This window comes from Ailuropoda melanoleuca, chromosome 11 (genome assembly GCF_002007445.2).
Source record: "Ailuropoda melanoleuca isolate Jingjing chromosome 11, ASM200744v2, whole genome shotgun sequence".
NCBI classification, from domain to species: Eukaryota; Metazoa; Chordata; class Mammalia; order Carnivora; family Ursidae; genus Ailuropoda; species Ailuropoda melanoleuca.
This window is the reverse complement of record NC_048228.1, coordinates 35797822-35815740: the sequence shown is the minus strand read 5'-3', so window position 1 is coordinate 35815740 and position 17919 is coordinate 35797822. Positions and strand designations below refer to the sequence as shown.

Below are 17919 nucleotides of genomic sequence, written 5' to 3'. Positions count from 1 at the left end.
AAAACTCAAAGACTTTATTATTCCACATGGCCAAATTAAGATTAACCATGATGTTACATCATAATATAATAAAAATTGCTAGGCTATCTTATTTAGAGACAAAAACCTTGTGTTTAATAGCCCCCTAATATCTGACATTAACATAGTTGATGGAGTCAGAGATTTCATTCTAGCCGTGATTCTCCTTTTTAACTGTTGTTGACACAATGTTGGTAAGGCTAACCCTTACAAAGAAATACCTGGAAATCAGAAATAATTGTTCCCATCTTCAGAGATTGGTCAAAAGAGAAAATATCCTGCTCAGCAGATGGAGATAATTCAGGGTAATCTCTCCATCTCAAAAAGCTTAATTTAGTTACATTTGTGAAGCCCTTTTCACCATCTAAAATAGCATTCACAGGTTCTAGATAGGACCTACGCATCTTTGGGGGCATTATTTAGACTACCGAAAAAGTCCAAATCACCAGTCATTAGCAGTATTTATCTTATATTTGTATTCATTGTTTTTATGCTCAACTGAAGTGCAGTCTCTATAAGTCAACTGTTTCAACAGTAAAGCTTCTGAATTGCTTAATTGATTCATTACTGGTTTTGGTCATTTATTCAGAGAATCATAGTCATTTGAACCTTTAGATTTCTCTCATGTTGTATAGTATTGTAAGACTGCATAACCATCTCACACAAATGGTCCTACTGATTTATATCTCATTTTTTTCCTATCTAAATTAAAAAAATATACAGAACATGATTAAATACATTCAATTTCCATGGCTATGGCTGCACAATTACTGGAAGCATTTTATCTGGGAATAACTTGCATACATTTGTGACTTTGCTTCCTTTTCTAATCTCTCCTCACTATTTTGAGCAATTTCCACCATGCTCTCCAGTCCTGGTTTATGGAAAAATTAATCTGGACATGTTCATAGTGATGCTGGGCAGGGAGTGGAGGGAGGGAAACAAACTTGAAAAAACATTTCTTTAAGAGTTGAAGATAAATAGCTGTGTCTTCTCAGAGCACTTATGCTAATATACATCAGTAGTCTCCAAGAAGGTAATTTAGTATGTGATATTTCCATAACTTTACTTAATCATGGACATTTTTTGTACTTGCAGCCTCAATTAACATCTTCAGCAACTAGTGAATCGAGGAAATGCCATCCATTAAAGATTCAAAGGCCTTTATCTACAATTGTGAAATCTGAAAAGCTTTAAAAACTAAATGATACTTCTTAGCTCATTTGAAATCCAAATTAAACCAGAATGGTGTGGGGCCATTTTCTATTTGTCTTTATGTCTTTTTCATCACACTTATTTCCAGCTATTGATATCTTTGCTATAGAAATAATAATAAGTTGGATTTGGGGGTGCTGCTGTAAACCCCCCTGGTAGTGTTATATCAAATATGGTATATGCACAAGATCGCTTTTCTAAAACCCAAGTATTCTGGCACTTAGACCACATCCCAGGGTTGCTAATAAAGGATTACAGACCTGTATTTTACAGTACAGCATCTGTATTCTTTCACTGATGACACAGAAGCCTCTTTTTTTTCTTTTTTCTTTAAGTTTGTGATCACGGGTCTTAAGTGGGTTCCGGACCCTACCCAGGAATGCTACTATCGTTCCTTAGCGTTCGTTGTGTTTAATTTGGAAATAGATGCAGTCAGTAGAGGCCTACCTCATTTTCCCACCACTGACACTACTAACCTGGCTGCAGGAGTACCTGTGCCCTGTTTCACTTCTGTGGCCGAGCTGGCACTGCCTTCAGGCTTACCTAAGGCCGCTCCAGGATCTCATCTGTGTGCTACTTCTGCAGTTATCTTAACCACAAGCAAGTCGGGCATGCACACACACAAATACTACGTTTTGCCCTTCTTATGTCGTCCTTCCCCATAGGAGGCCAACATGCTCTATTACCTCTTACCTCTCTAAACACCATTCACTCCTCACATGACTGCCGCTTCAATCCCCTCCCTTTTCAGAGCAAAACTCATAAGCTGTCCAAACTCACATGCTATACTCTTTCACTTGCTTTTTTCTCTTCAACCCACTCCTGTCCACTGAAATTTCTCTTATCACAGTTACTAATAATCTCCATTGTGAAATTCATGGAGTTCTCTGTGCCTACATTACATTAAAATTTGACCAATCTAGTTTGTTACTCAGTCTTGAAACTGTTTCTCACTTTGCTCCCAATTTTAGTTTTTGTTTTGTTTTGTTTTTCCTTTCTGCCTACTTCAAGTGTCTTTCTCGTACATCTCTCCCAGACATCTAAATGATGTAGTGGTTTAGTGTGTTGTGTGAGACTTCATCTCTCCACTCATTGCGTGCGATTCCATCTATTCCCATAGCTTCCAAAGTTTTTAATTCACTACAATATCTCAGCTGTGCCCCAGATTCACTTACTCATTGTCCATCTCCAAGGGTATGTATAACAAGAATTCCAAAATTTGTTTCAAAAAAAAAAAGAACCATTTCTTTTTTTTTACAAACTTGTTCCTTTTCTACTATTTTTCTTTTTTTTTTTTTTTAAAGATTTTATTTATTTATTTGACAGAGATAGAGACAGCCAGCGAGAGAGGGAACACAAGCAGGGGGATTGGGAGAGGAAGAAGCAGGCTCATAGCGGAGGAGCCTGACGTGGGGCTCGATCCCATAACACCGGGATCTCGCCCTGAGCCGAAGGCAGACGCTTAACCGCTGTGCCACCCAGGCGCCCCTCTACTATTTTTCTAACCTCAACAAATTACATGTCATTTATCAAAATGTTTAATCCATAAACTTAAGGGTCATTCTTGAAACTCATTTCTTTTGTACTCTCACTCACTCATTCAGTAAGTGCTGCCGGTACTACTTCAAGTATATGTCCAATTGCATGACTTTTCACCGTGACTTCTCCTCCTGTCCTAGTCCAAGTCACTGTTAAATGTCAATTAGAGCACTCCAATAACCCCTATCTCTCTGCCTCCCATCTTTTGTGCCTTTAGCAGTGGCAAACATGATCTTTTCAAAATGTAAATTAGTTCATGTCTCTTCTCAAAACCCTCAGATACCTTCTCATCACATTCAGGTAAAAAGAAAACTCTTATTACTAAATAGAATTGAAAGTATTCAGTTACTTCCGGTGTTCAAATTCTCATACATTGCATGTTTATAGCAACAAAATAGAAAACAACCAAAAGTGGAAACAACCCAAATGTCTGCCAACTGATTTATGATGAATCATGATATATACATACAAAGAAATATTCAGTCATTAAAAAAAATGAAGTACTGATACATGCTGCAACCTGAATGATCTTTAAAGGCATTATGCTAAGTGAAAGAAGCGAGTCACAAAAGGTCACATTTATGATTCCATTTATATGAAATATTCAGAATAGATAAATCCCTAGATACAGAAAACAAGGCTCCTATTAGCTCTTCAGCCTCATCCCTACCACTCTCCGTTTCTAGCCCTATTCTAGCCACACTTATCTCTGTTTATTCTTAGTCTTTTAGCATATGCTCCCTCAGATTACTTGTTATTGCTTTTCTCTCTGTTTGGCTTTCTCTTAAAGCAAATCCTGGAATGTCATATTCTAGCATTTGATTCAGGTATTTTCTTAAAATATCACACCCTCACAAAATATCACCTCCACAACAACTCAGGCAAAATTGCCGTAGGATAATAGTGAATTTATAAATCCAAATCTCCCCAGACATCCTCCAAAACCATGTAGACTGCAAGCAGCATAACTACCCACAGAAAACGTCTTTAGCACATCCAGTATGCAAGAAATACAATAAACATAAAATTAACTGAGCATAAGAATATAAATACCCATAACAGCAGAGCTGGCTCTGGAGCCCACCCTGAAGTAGGGAGACAGAGACTGTGAAACCCAAAAAGAGGAAGTGGAAGATTAGCGGTGGCTGACCATGGATAAAATCATCCCCACAAGAGACAGTCCCAATCCCGATACTGAGAACACGTCTAAGGAGATAACTGAGAACAGATCTAAGAATAGGTGAGCAGAAGGAAGGTGCCTGAAATTACGTGAGACCAAACGTAACAATCTTGGGAAGATACTATTTCTTTTTTTTTTTTGTTAAGATTTTATTTATTTATTTGACAGAGAGAGAGAGACAGCCAGCGAGAGAGGGAACACAAGCAGGGGGAGTGGGAGAGGAAGAAGCAGGCTCCTAGTGGAGGAGCCCGATGTGGGGCTCGATCCCAGAACTCTGGGATCATGTCCTGAACCGAAGGCAGACGCTTAATGACTGAGCCACCCAGGCGCCCCATGGGAAGATACTATTTCTAAGCAAGAATGGGCAAATTAGAAGGTTATGGAATATTCCTTGGAGCCTTTCAAGTTGAAGGAAAAAAAAGAATTTAAAAAGTGGAAATTAAAGGCCCTAAAGAAACAAAACAGAACCACTATATCAGAGAACCCCACTACATTAAAAAAAAAAATAAGATACCCTCAATTAAAGAAGTTTCTTTTCATTTTAACAACACAAGACAATGTGCATGAACAAAGAAAGAAAGTTACAGAGCCACTAAAATTTCCTTTGGCTTCCCCCTAGCTATTACTTGTTTAGGGAAAAAAAAAATTTCCAAATGAAAAGAAAATTATAGATAACACCCATACAAGTCTACTACAAAAAGAAAAGAGCTATTGAGTATCAACATTTTTTAACTGATGAAAATTCTTCCTCTACCTTCCTAATCATACAAAACAACCAGTAACCAGAGGAAATTTGAAGCAAAACACTCCAAACTTAAATATCTTATTTAAAAATCACTAGCAGATATGAATATGAATCTATTTTTGAATCAGTGGAACATAAAAAAATAGAAATGGACAAAAGAGAAAGGTGTGGAATCAGAGCTGTAGGTCAGAAAAGAAGGAAGAGAGAGAGAGAGAGAGAGAGAATATGCCTCAGCAATAAAGGTTACACTGAAAGGTACCTAAGGAAGGAAAGATTCTTTTGAGTTTTTTATAAGTGACATTGATAAAGAGGATGTGTGGAGAAGAATTAAAGAGCCAAATAATAATAAAAATAAATATCTAAAAGGAATCAGAGAAAAAAAGAATGGATTTAGCTGTGTAAAAGTATTGAAATTCTTAAAATTGGAGTCCTTGAAGAGGAAAACCAAAACAACAGAACAGGAAAATTATTCAGTTATATACTGGAAGGGCACATTTCAGTAACCTTTAAATATACCCTAGAATAATTTTTAGCCCTTATGCATATTTTTCTAAAAGTCGTCTGGGTTTCCAGGCAAAAATATCAAGTTAGTTCCAAAGGAAAGAGAATCAGGTTATCATCAAACTTCTCCACAGCAATATTCAAAACAAGACAATTGATGGAAACCTATTTTTAAAAACACAAAGAAAGGCTATGTGAGCCAAGCTGTCTTTCAGGTGTCAAAGTTATTAATAAAAAAAAAAAGTTTTAAACTTGAAAGAGCTTAGAGAATACTGTATTCACTAGAGGATGAGCTTTATCCAACTTAGTTTTTATTAGGTAAACTTTGACAAAAAGCTTGAGAGTGAACACTGAATATATTTAATTGTAGATCTAAGACTAAAAGGTATGAAGAGGGAGAGAATAGTATTATGTAAATATGTTATGTTCCTGCAAAGTACGAATTTTGCAACTTCAAACGAATGGAGGATAAAGAGAAAAATGGAAGAGATGTCACTAATTTTCACAAAGGTATATGGGGATCAAAGGATATCATCTAAAGCTTAATTAGTACCCTAAAAAAGGGGGGGGGAGATAGACTAAGAGCTTCATAAAAGCTTAACCCTTTCTCTTAAAGAATTCAAAATTTTCTAGGAAAGATAGCATAACACAATCATGATTTCTATTATAGCTAACTGCTGAAAAACTTTTCAAAAGTAACAAAAAATGAGCATGTCTAGAATCTAGGAAGAAATAGTATATAAAAATAACGAAAATTGTGTTGAGAATATAGAAATTTGTTGAAATTCTGGGCAGGAAATGACACCCTGTATTTACGAGTGTGCTGTTTATTGAATAAAATGTACAGAAATATAAATATGGCCTTGCAAATGAAGTAGCAGCCTTTCAAAATATCCTTAGTTCAATTTCTATTCTATTTGGAATAAATCAATTTTTTTTTCCTTTTGAAATCTCTTTCTCCTTCTTTCCTCCCTGCTTCCTTCATTCTTCCCTCCCTCCCTCGCTCTCTCTTCTTTATTTCCTTCTTTCTTACTTTCTTTCTTGCTCTCTATCTTCCTTGCTTCCTTGCTTTCTTTCTGAAAGTAATAGACTTTTTTGAAACTGCTTTTGCAGATTGTGTGTGTGTGTGAGTGTGTGTTTTGTTTTTTGGGTTTTTCTGTTTTTGTTCTTGTTTGGGTGTTTCAGTGATCATGGCAGTAGTGAGATGATATTTCATGTAAATCATCTACTTCCAAATGCATTTTAAAACACAGTGTGTAATAATTTCTACTTTTGTGTTCCTTTGCATCCTCTATAGCTAGCTGTTTTTCAGTTTTTTTGCTTAATGAAGTCAAAAGCAATATAAACAAAATTCCTCTCTGCAAATGAATCTCATTCAGCTGCATTCAACTATGAAAGAGCTCTCAGAAAAAACTACCCATTAATTTTCATTTCAAAAATATTTTATAAAGTGGTTCATGGGCCTTGTTAATGGCTTGCCTAATGTCCTCTGATCACCATATGCTGTCTTCACAAAATACCAGGTCTATGGAAAACGTTCCTCCTGTTTATTTTAGTTTGAGCTGTTGGGAATATTTAACTAAGTCAAATCAGATAATTTCATTTCCTTCATCAAGTACTTCTGCAATTTGGTGGCATAAAAACAGAGAAATGTTTTTAATTTATTCTACTACATCTAGTAGAATGGCAACAGGTGAATAATTGAATAGCTGAGTGGATCTGAGTGAACTGAAAGAATTTATTGAATGCACTGGATGACCTACCCTTCCTATTCCAGGAGAAAACAAAAAACATGTTAAGCAGGATGATATCTTAATGGACTATTATCATCCTAGCTTAAGCTGGAGACAAAACTGCTCTGTAAAGGGAGAAAAAATAATCAGGGTCTGCTTAGATGATAGACAGAAGGATGCTCACTCAGCACCAGGGACCTCATCATCAGTAAGGAGAGCACAGTCATTCCTCTTGTAATGAGCACAAAAGCCAAACCTGGATAGAACCAAAGGACTTTTCCTGGAGAAAAGTCTATCTTGTTAATTGGTAATGTTTATAGAATTGTGTTGTTGTTTTATTCTTCGTGAGGCAGAATTCCCATAGTATATGATTCAGTTCTTTTTTTTTTTTTTTTTCCCTTACCATCTAGATTTGGAGAGCTTGGTTTCTGTGCTTCTAAGTATTTCTAGAGGATATGTACCCTGTTCTGCCTTCAGATATGCTGTTAATTGCCTTATATTAGAATTTACTCTTGTGATGGGATGCTTAAAGCCTTTGCAGTCATTCCCCTAATTCAACATGGTGCCCTGGAAATCTGTGAGGTTCTCCAGGTTTCCAAAGATACCTCTTTTCAAAGATTTTACCTGCAGTTTTCTGTGGGGTTCCTTGTTTATCTTCTGGACTCCTTCTCTCTGGTTTAGAAGATATTAGTAAAAATTATCAGAATTCTGTTAACTAACCTCCTATTCACATTATATTGGGGGAGAGGGGAGGAAAACCAAGCCCTTAGCTGCCACTTTTGATATTTATGGTGGAAAGTTATCCACTTTATTATTATTTTTTGGTAATAAGATACTTTCTTTTTTTTAATTATTTAAACTTCTTCTCATTAGGTATTAGGGAGTATATGGTAGATGAATATGTGATCCAGTTTCATTCCACCATCTTAACTCACAGAATGTTCTTCTTTTAAATATTTATGTACCCATACATGTGCACATACAGACATATGCATACTATTTTGGGGGGCGGGGTTGGCACTTAAAGTTTCACTGATGTCATTCATTTATTATATGTATTTTCAATATACTTGACAACTTTTTTTTTTTTTTAAGTGTCATGAGGCTCACATAGGATGTATTATGTTCCAAACAAGAAAATGGAATGAGATAAAGTAGCTTTGGGACTGGGAAATGGTTGACTTTTGTTTTACCTGGAGTTAATTCTAAGGTGTTTCCACAGCTGGACACATAGTGCTGTTCACTAGAAAAGAGCAGCTCTGGAATTCTCACTTGTTTTGTCATTTTGATTTCTTAGATCTCCTACCTTCAGTTTTATTATGGAAGTAGATGCCTTCTATAGCTTCCCTTAAAACCCTTCCCTAAATGAGATCTGAGCTGTGGGCCTGAGGACTGGTACTGAAATAGTTGGTCACCTAGAAACTTCATGAACTCTAAAATTTCTTCATGTTGAATTATTTTGCTGCAAATGAGAGTTGAACATGTAAGTGTACTCGGGATAAGAAGAGCCTGGGAGTTCCATACTGCAGCTTTTATCATTACTCTTATATCCATTCTTTCTTTTTTAGATGAAGGTAAACCAATTGAAATACTTTTGCATTTCTCTCTTTGCCTTTCTTTTGTTTATCTTTCAAACCTGAAAAATGGAGGAGTGTGTTTTTAGTCAAAACTATGGATTCACATACACACCCATATACAGACATTTACACATACGACTTAACATCACCCCTTTACTATATACCTAAGATTTCTCTTTGTTTATATTATGATTATCTACATAAAAGTAAGACATCAAGGTAAATATTTGAAAAACTTGATTAGCCTATTTAGGCCTAGGACAACCTAGTTCAAATCTATCATACATTTGATCGGTGCTGGTAGATTATTGCCACATCATGATCCATGGCATATATCATCCAAGGCTTGAATTTGGAATTGTCTCTCTTTCATATTAACTAAGTAAAGCAATATGGCTGAAGACCTGGGAAAAGAAGATACTTATTATTTAAAAGAGCAAGGAATACTCTAGTGATTTAAAAAAAACCAAAACACTATTTTTGAAATATCTAAAAAGACTAGTTATCCTAAGATATAAGAATGGGATAAAAATGCCATGAAATAGCTGGGTCTTTTCATTTGCTTAACCCAAAATTATTTTTACTATGAGGAAGCAGAAACTCACTCTGAAGAGATGAGAATTTTACAGCTGAGCCAGGCTAAACATATGTTTGTGTGCATATGTGGTTTTATACATATATATATATGTATATGTGTGTGTGTATATATATATATGTATATGTATATGTATATAGTATGCATATATAATAAGATATATATGTATATATAACAAAAATATACATCACATTGTCATTGAGCATGAAATTAAAATAATCGTATGGAAGCTCAAAGTGAAGATAGCACCTTTAATTTAATATTCTGACAGCTTTGCTGAAAATTCAAATGGGAAGTTTTATACAAATTGCTTACTTGGCAGGATTGATATGGAGATTACTATTTATGTGATAGAAACATTTGTAAACTGCCTTGACCTTCTCAAAGAAAAGCCATAGTAGAGATTAGAGAATAACTGCTGTCCTTTTAACCCCAATCTGAGATCAGATCTCCTTTCACAATGTTAGAGAAAGTTAGTATAATGAAAAAGGATTCTAAGAAGTAGGCAGATGGTTTTGAGAGAAAGTATGAATGATCACGAGAAGAGTTTTATAGCCTTCTTTTGTTTGTTGAGCTTTTTTTTAAATCTGTATTTATTGTGGATAACTTTATGTTTATTGGCACCATATGCTAATACTATGTAAACACAGGATGGCTATATATTTAGTTAATATTCCACTCACTGAACTCCTCAGTAAGTTAAAAAATCTGAAATCAGTCAGGATACTTCATCCATATGTTGCTCACATTTGATATTTTCAGCAAAGGTGCTAAAAAATATAAGAGTTTAACTTGCCATGTGGACAATGTGTATGTGTATATATGCATATATAATATATTAAATGAATGTGTATACATACACACATTGAAGATTTTGTTTCTGTATTAGAGATTTTGTTGTCTTCAGTCAATGTTTTTATAGTATGTATTATGTATACATGTATTCCCTTTACTATCATTATGAATTCATACTTTGTGGCTGTCTAATAGGTCAGGCATGCCATATATCCTACCTATTAAAACTATATTGGCACCAAAACATTACTAGATATTTTGATTACTTCTTAATCATTCTTAATCATAAATTTTATACCTCATTCACTTCTAGTATTTAAAAGCAGGAGATAAAAACCGTATATCCATGTACTTTAATGAACATTATTTGAGGTATAATTCTGAGCCAGGATTTTATAAAGCATATGGTTGGACTAAGGGGACAAAGTGGAATAAGGGTCAGAAGATGATGAAATATTGGCAAATACTGACAATAGCTTTCCAGATGATCAAAATTCCATGGAAAAGATTAGATTCAGGATAAGTAATTATAGAACAATATATACTGTTATAGAAATATGCCTAAGTAATATTTCGAGCACTTTGTGTAAAAAAATGGGGATAAGTTAATTCTGCTTACATATCAGTTGAAAGCCATGTGGATCTATGGGTCTTCTGAGTGCCAGAGGAAAGGGCATTCTAAGCATAGGGAAATGTGTGCAAATAATAATACAAATAACACAAAGTTATTTGAAGGGAAAAACAAATAGTTTTCTGGGGCAGGACTTAGACTTTAAAGAACCAGGGTGGTAGTTAGAGGTACTGTTTATTCATTGTATGAATAAATATTTCATCAAGGTTACGTAGGCCCCACAGAGAATGTCACTTAGAGTAGTCACGTAAGAAACTTGTGTTTTAAAAAGGTCAATCCTAGACAATATAGAGAATATGCTAGGAGATTTGTAAGGGAGAGTTTATGGGACAGCCAGCATAATATTAATGAGTTTTCTGTGAAAAATAATTTGTGGTCAAACGCAGTTGAGAAATTCTCAATGTAAACAAGCATTTTTCAAAGACTGACTAATGGATTATTTGGTATTTTAATACATTAATATGTACTGTGACATACACACACACACAAACACACACACAAACATACATACACAATAGTGTCTCCATCATTATCGTATCTTATTTTGCTGTAGGTGAATATATGCACACACTATATGTATATAATATACATATTACTCAAACACACACAGCTAATTAAATGGTGTACACAAAAGTCTAACCCATATATGTTTAACTCCAAAGCTGTTAATCACCTCACTAGAGTCATTTCACTGGAAAAGAAATGATAAGCAATGGTGGAAGGATGGAGAAGTGGAAGAAACTTCAAGGGATGATCAAAATATAATACCAACAGGATCTGTCAACTGCTGAATGTTGGAGCCTTAACAGAGAGGCTTTGTGAGGTAAATTAATCTCTTTAACATGTGTGCCAAGCCATGCTTATGGATACATATGCCTTATTCAGAAAACAGATTTCCATCCTTAGCTTCAAATTCTCAAAGGTATTTGAAACCACTAAAAGAATAAGACCCACTGGTAATGAACCAAGGCTGTATCTCTGAGGTAGACTAGTAGATCCAGAGGGGGGAAAAGGAAATGAGGGGAACAATCTTGATTGATTAAGCAGTGTTCCAGATGTCAAAGCAATGGGGGACCTACAAAACAGCTTAGGGATTAAGAACAGAGATACTGGAGGGGCGCCTGGGTGGCACAGCGGTTAAGCGTCTGCCTTCGGCTCAGGGCGTGATCCCGGCATTATGGGATAGAGCCCCACATCAGGCTCCTCCGCTATGAGCCTGCTTCTTCCTCTCCCACTCCCCCTGCTTGTGTTCCCTCTCTCGCTGGCTGTCTCTATCTCTGTCGAATAAATAAATAAAAATCTTTAAAAAAAAAAAAAGAACAGAGATACTGGAGCCAGACCACATTGGCACAAATCCTGGTATTACCAGTAGCTAGGATTTTGGTTGGGTTATTTACCCCTTTTATGAAGATTCTCCACATGTATAATACAAATAAAAATAGCAACCTACCTCATAGGATAGTAATGAACATCAAATGGTTTTATACAAGTTAATTATTTAGAAAAGGGCCCAACACATAGGAAGTACTGTTTTAGTGTAAATTAAGAATAGGGATCTTCTCTGGGGATTTACATATGCTATTTAATCCTCATAGCAGCCCATGAGTTAGATATCCTGAATCCTATTGTGCAGTAAAGAAGCTATCATTAAAACTAAGTGGACTCAAAACAAACAAACAACTAAGTTGATTCACAGTTTTGTTTGATTCCTAAACCCAAGCTCTTTCAACTACACTATATGGTCATTGCAGAATATCAAATGAGAGGATTTTCCACACGCATAGGCTTGCCAGCTTCTGTAGAGGAAGAATACTGAAACATGAGAAGCTATTAGGTTTCTTATTGGAGGGAATATGATCACACAAAAAATAACAATTTCAAAAGAATGGACTTGATTGATGGTAGATTGCAACAGGAGATAAGACATAGAAACAACAAATACAGACTAAACTTCGAGGAGTTTTCATATTAAAGAGGAGGAAAGAGATAGGGTATTAACTGTGAAGATTTCAGAAATTTTGGGGGCGCCTGGGTGGCTCAGCTGGTTAGGCGTCCAACTCTTGATTTCAGCTCAGGTCATGATCTCGGGGTCTTGAGATCAAGCCCCACATCAGGCTCCACACTGAGTGTGGAACATGCTTAAAATTCTCTCTCTCCTCCCTCTGACACACTCTCTCTCTCTCAAATAAATAAATAGGTGCATTTTTATATGGAATTTGTGTATGTATACATACAATTGTGTGTTTGTGTTAACATTTTTACTCTTTTGTATGTCTGAAAGGTGAGTGAGCTGGAGCATCCTAGAATGTTCAGGGGAAGGAACATCGAGAAAGAAAAATGGTATAAAAGGAAGAAGGAAATTTCCATGTATCAAAGTTTGGGGTAGACATTAACTTTGGAAGTAGGAAAGGCTGCCTGGTCTCCTAAAACAGTAAGGAAGTTAAAGAAACACCATGGCTTTTATTAACCCAGTGATTCAGTATCATGGATCAGTAACGCTTCCTGAGCGCTTACAATGCACTGTGCACTATTGTAAGTGCTTTATGTGAACCAATTCTTCCAATTCTTATAACAGCCTTTTGAGGTAACTACCCTTACCAGAGGAGAGTGAAATATAAAGAAGTTCCTACAGTGGCAGTGCTGGGACTTAAACTTTTACAGTTGGACTCTAAAATTCATGTACTTACTTACCCTAGTTCACTGCCTTTCTATCTAACTCCCATCTGGGAAGTTGGAAGTGGGAGGCTGGTTTAGAATCTTTGAATACTGTGGAACGTAGAGGTATTTGAAAAAAGAAAAATGGAAAGAAACTAAAACATAAAGGTAGGACCAAGTGAAAAATGAGGAGGAGGAGCCAAAACAGAAGACAGAAATTTAGCAAAAGATTCTAGAAAGAAACTGGCTTAGAGTGAGGAAAAGAAAAGAGAAATGAAGACAAATGCAAGCTACATTAGATGCCAAGTTAAGTGTGTTATTATAATTAAATGACTTTAGTCATATCTAGCTCATTTATTTTTAGAGTAAGTTATCACATTATTAGGTTTGAAATTTGGCCTCTTTCTTTAAAAAATTGAGTTCCATGAGTAGTTTCAACTACCTCTTTAAAAATGATTCTGTCTTCTGCAATGCTTATGTCACTTTGTGGAGTAGTTGCACAGAAAAAATGAAATTATACAAGGGACAATTTGTCTGGAAATACCTAGCTGTAAGGATAAAGACTGAAAATTATAAATTATTAAATTTGGAAACTTCATCAAAACCCTTTAAATAAAAAAAACCCTTAATTCCCTAAATATCTTACATCTTTTAAAAATTACCACTACATTTCAAATGTAATATTATGCTTCCCCATGAAGGTTTTTGAAGATATTTTGCAAAACGAAGACTATAAATGTTATCACAGAAATTAATTGATAATTATTTTGTCCATAAAATTGTTAACTATTTAGATTAAATGAATCCCTTTTCCTCCAGAAAAATGAAATAGTCTTAGATTTTAAATAATTAATTTCATGTATGTAGTTGAGGGTGGCTTTTTAAAAAATAAGTAGGTATTTAATTTTTAGTCTACCCTATATTTAAGTATAAAATTCAGTGGAACATGAAAACTTAGCTTTTAGTGATGCTATAATCAAGGAAAAGTTTTATTTAAAAAAAGAGTATTAAATGTAAACATCTGCTTATATTTTTGTTTTCTATACTCTATTCCTCACTTAAGAACTAAATATTCTAGGTTTCATTAACTACTTGAAAGGAAGAAGAATAAAAAACATTAAACCTTCACTATAATATTTTAACTGACTAAGGAATTCAATGGTTATACTGCTTTGAATATAAAAGGATAAAAAATTGTTTTGATCTCTATTATATCTAGACTTTTATATTCTCCAGTAATAGGTTTTTTGTTGTTAATATGCAGCAAAATGAATGTCATCTTTTGAAAAAAAATTTTTTTGGTTAATAAAAAGAAGAAAGTAATGAATGTTTGCCCTTTCTTTTTCTTCTTGTTTTTTAAGTAAAACATAATTGGAAAACAGAACATCTAAATTTCAATCATTAGAAAATAAAAGCCATCTTTTATAAGAAGAGGTGGGGTTTTTTTGTTTGTTTTTTGTTTGTTAATTTTAGCTCAGTACTTCCTAGGGATTTAATTTACTGAGAAAAGCCATGAAAGCCTTCCACAAAATATATATTCCTAATCAGGGTCTGACCCAGAGCATTTCAAGATCATCAATTAAAACAGCATTTTTCATCTAAAGCCTCAAGCTTGGTAAATGGTACATTTAGTGTGAAAGGAATTATAAACCCAAATGAAGAAAACTTTGTCTTAGTAAAGGAAATTATTCTAGCAAAATGCTAGGGGACTTCAAAATGAATAGCACTTGGCATTCTCTGAGATTTCCTGTGGTGTAGTGTCTATGCCTCAAAATGTATGTTATCACCATAGTAAGTACCAATCAAGGAGCGTTTTTCATGCTTACTGCTGAGAATCCATGACACAAACTCCATTTATTAAAAAAAAAAATGCAATTTACTCTTATACAGAAATTAAGACCAAAACCCAAAGAGTCTATTAGAAAATGGCACATGCAATATGCACCTAAACTTAAGGTATGAGGCATCTTTGTCTATTCCAGTCCCTTAATAGTTTTGTGGAGCATATCCATATTATCAGTTAACAAATGAATTATAGAAATTGTATGGGATAGGGCTTCTTTGGAAATTAGAATCTAATGACGTAACAAGCAGAGAACACCAACAGAATTTTATTATATGAAGTATCCTACAGTCTTTCACTGTTCAAGATAACTTTTTCTTGAGGAAAGCCTGATAAAATTATTAAGCTATGAAATGTTGGGGGATACTAAACGTTTAAATAGTTTATTAAGAATAATCATTTCATTTTAATTTTAAGATATCAATGTGCTTTGTAAAAAAACAAAACAAACAAAAACTATAGAAAAGTTTCAGTTGCTCAGGGACTAGTTATACGGTCAGTCATCTATATGATGCTTTATTCTGGATTTGCCTTTAGCTTTCACTGTAGTGGTATCGTTGTTCATTATTTCTTCATCCTGAGTTGAAATAGAAAGCAAAATGAAACAAGTTAATGTCATCTTGTTTGGCTCTGTGGTGAGAGAAAAAGTTGACATTGGATTAAAGTGAAACTATTATTTATTTTGAGTCATTAGTCATCCATCACTAGTTTTCGCTAATGAAAAGTTAGCTGTGGTTTACCCAACAATAGATCAATTCCATTTTAAGAGCAATTTGTAAAGCATGGGTTCAACCATGAATATAAAATAGTACAATCCATCAGGTTGTAACAATAGACAACCAAAACTGACTAATGAAAATCTAATTTCACTATAGGCCTAAAAAGAAAGTAAGTTAAGATTTCCCGGACCTTCCTTTCTGTTGGATTAGGTCCCTGTCTTTCTTATTACTCTTTGTTTCCCTCTACTGTGTTTACCACGGTGGCATAATAGCAATGGAAAGCTAAAACTCAGTGAGTTGTAGGAGAGCATTGGCATAAAGAAGCTCAGGTGAAGGATGGACAGACTCCAGCTCTATAAAAACTTGCATGAACAGTGGAAAATCTAAGCCAACTTCCCTTAAGTTTCCATCTCCAAAGCAGAAAATGCATGTTTAATTTTGTTTTCTTTCACAGTATCTCAGGAAGGAGTTGAGCGTGTATTTAGTAATCCCAGAAAACGTGGAGAGAGCCCTGCAGTGTCCATCATGAAATCTTCATGTTGATCAGTGTTTTTCAGACTGAATTCCAATGTGTATCCTTAAGGATCTACAACCCCCATGAGATTTGAGTTTTAAATTATTTCAGTGTGTATACACACATTCAGATATATATATATATATACATACACGTACTGGAAGAACTGTATCACAATTTTAAAAATAACTACCTCCATGCATCTTTATTATCTATATTTGCTTCTGCGTTGGCACCAAGTAACGAATAAGTGCTTTTGTTACTTGTCAATTTTGGTTTCTCAGACTAGCATCCAATAATGTATTCTTGGTGCCTGAAAGTTTTCGAAAGTAACAAACGCTGGCATAATGACTCTGCATTAACCGATTGCTGCCGTCAGTTCTGTGATGATATTAAGACCTGGGTGAACTGTTGAACATAAAACAGCAGAAAAATCATCTGCCTTTGGGTTATCATCACACTCTCCATGTTCACATCTTTGTACTTTTAAAAGAGATGTCTTAAAAATCACTTAAAAGGGCAGGGCACAGGCAGCCCGCCTGGACTCACCTGGCTCTCCAGGCTTCAGCGGTACCACAGCCGTCTCTTCCCTCCTGGCCAGAAATATCAGCCCAAAGCCTGAAGTAATTCTTTCACATGGTTCCGTTCCCTTTACCTCCCTTTCCTTTGATCAGCTCCAGGGGATCTCCTTTTTTGTACAAAATCCAAAATGTGGTCATTGTTTCAAGGGAGATTTTAGAGGGTAATATAAATAGTGTGGGGTATGTAGTTAAGAGCATGATTCTGGATCCAGATTGCCGGTAGTTCAGATTGTGCTCTGCCACTTACTAGTTAACAGTAACTAGTTACTAGTGATGTTAAACCTGGTATTTTACTTCTTTGTGCTACAATTCACAATCTGTAAAATAGGGATGAAAATAGCCTATTACCTGATGAATTCACAACCATGTTATTTAATAAATTAAACTGGTAAATTATATTGTACTTAATATGTATAAATAATTTAATTTGAAACAAAAATTAAAGTTTTAAAGTGATGTTTGGGTGCCATGTCATATTAAAATTATGACCATGTCTTAATGATAAAAGTAATAATATGACGTTACCCAGGATGTGCTGCTCTCATATGCCCATGACATTCTCTTTTCCAAGCCTAACAGATAACTTTTATTTTAATCTTATTAGACATAAAATAAAATCTTAAAAATCTATGAAAAGTGCAAAGAAATTATTCTGCTTGCATAAATATATTAAAAACATTGTTTAATCTCAGGATCATTAAAAGTTCTCATGCATATGCCATTGTAGCAAATGGAATCTCTTTACTAAAAAAAAGAAAACTAATAAATGAAGAATTTAAGTTTTGTGTAACTTTACTGATCTGATCATGAATAGTCAGTGATTAAACCGCTGAATGTGGGTTTAAAATGGAATTATATTTATTAATACCAAAGTAAATCTGAAACCAGATGGCAGCCAACTTTTTATATTCATGGAAAATCTTACACAACCTAAGATTTGTGGTAACTTTTTTATTTTCATCATGTAACATATTTATTTGTATTATTTGCATTATTTGTATTTTTTTAAAATTTATTTTATTATTATATTATGTTAGTCACCATACAGTACATCCCCGGATTCCGATGCAAAGTTCGA

General features: G+C 34.7%; 1 protein-coding gene across 1 annotated transcript in view; it reads left to right on the top strand.

Annotated features, from left to right (window-relative positions):
• GRID2 (glutamate ionotropic receptor delta type subunit 2) overlaps positions 1–17919 on the top strand; it is a 1429995-nt gene that overhangs the window by 680722 nt on the left and 731354 nt on the right. The gene's annotated exons all lie outside the window — the stretch shown is intronic.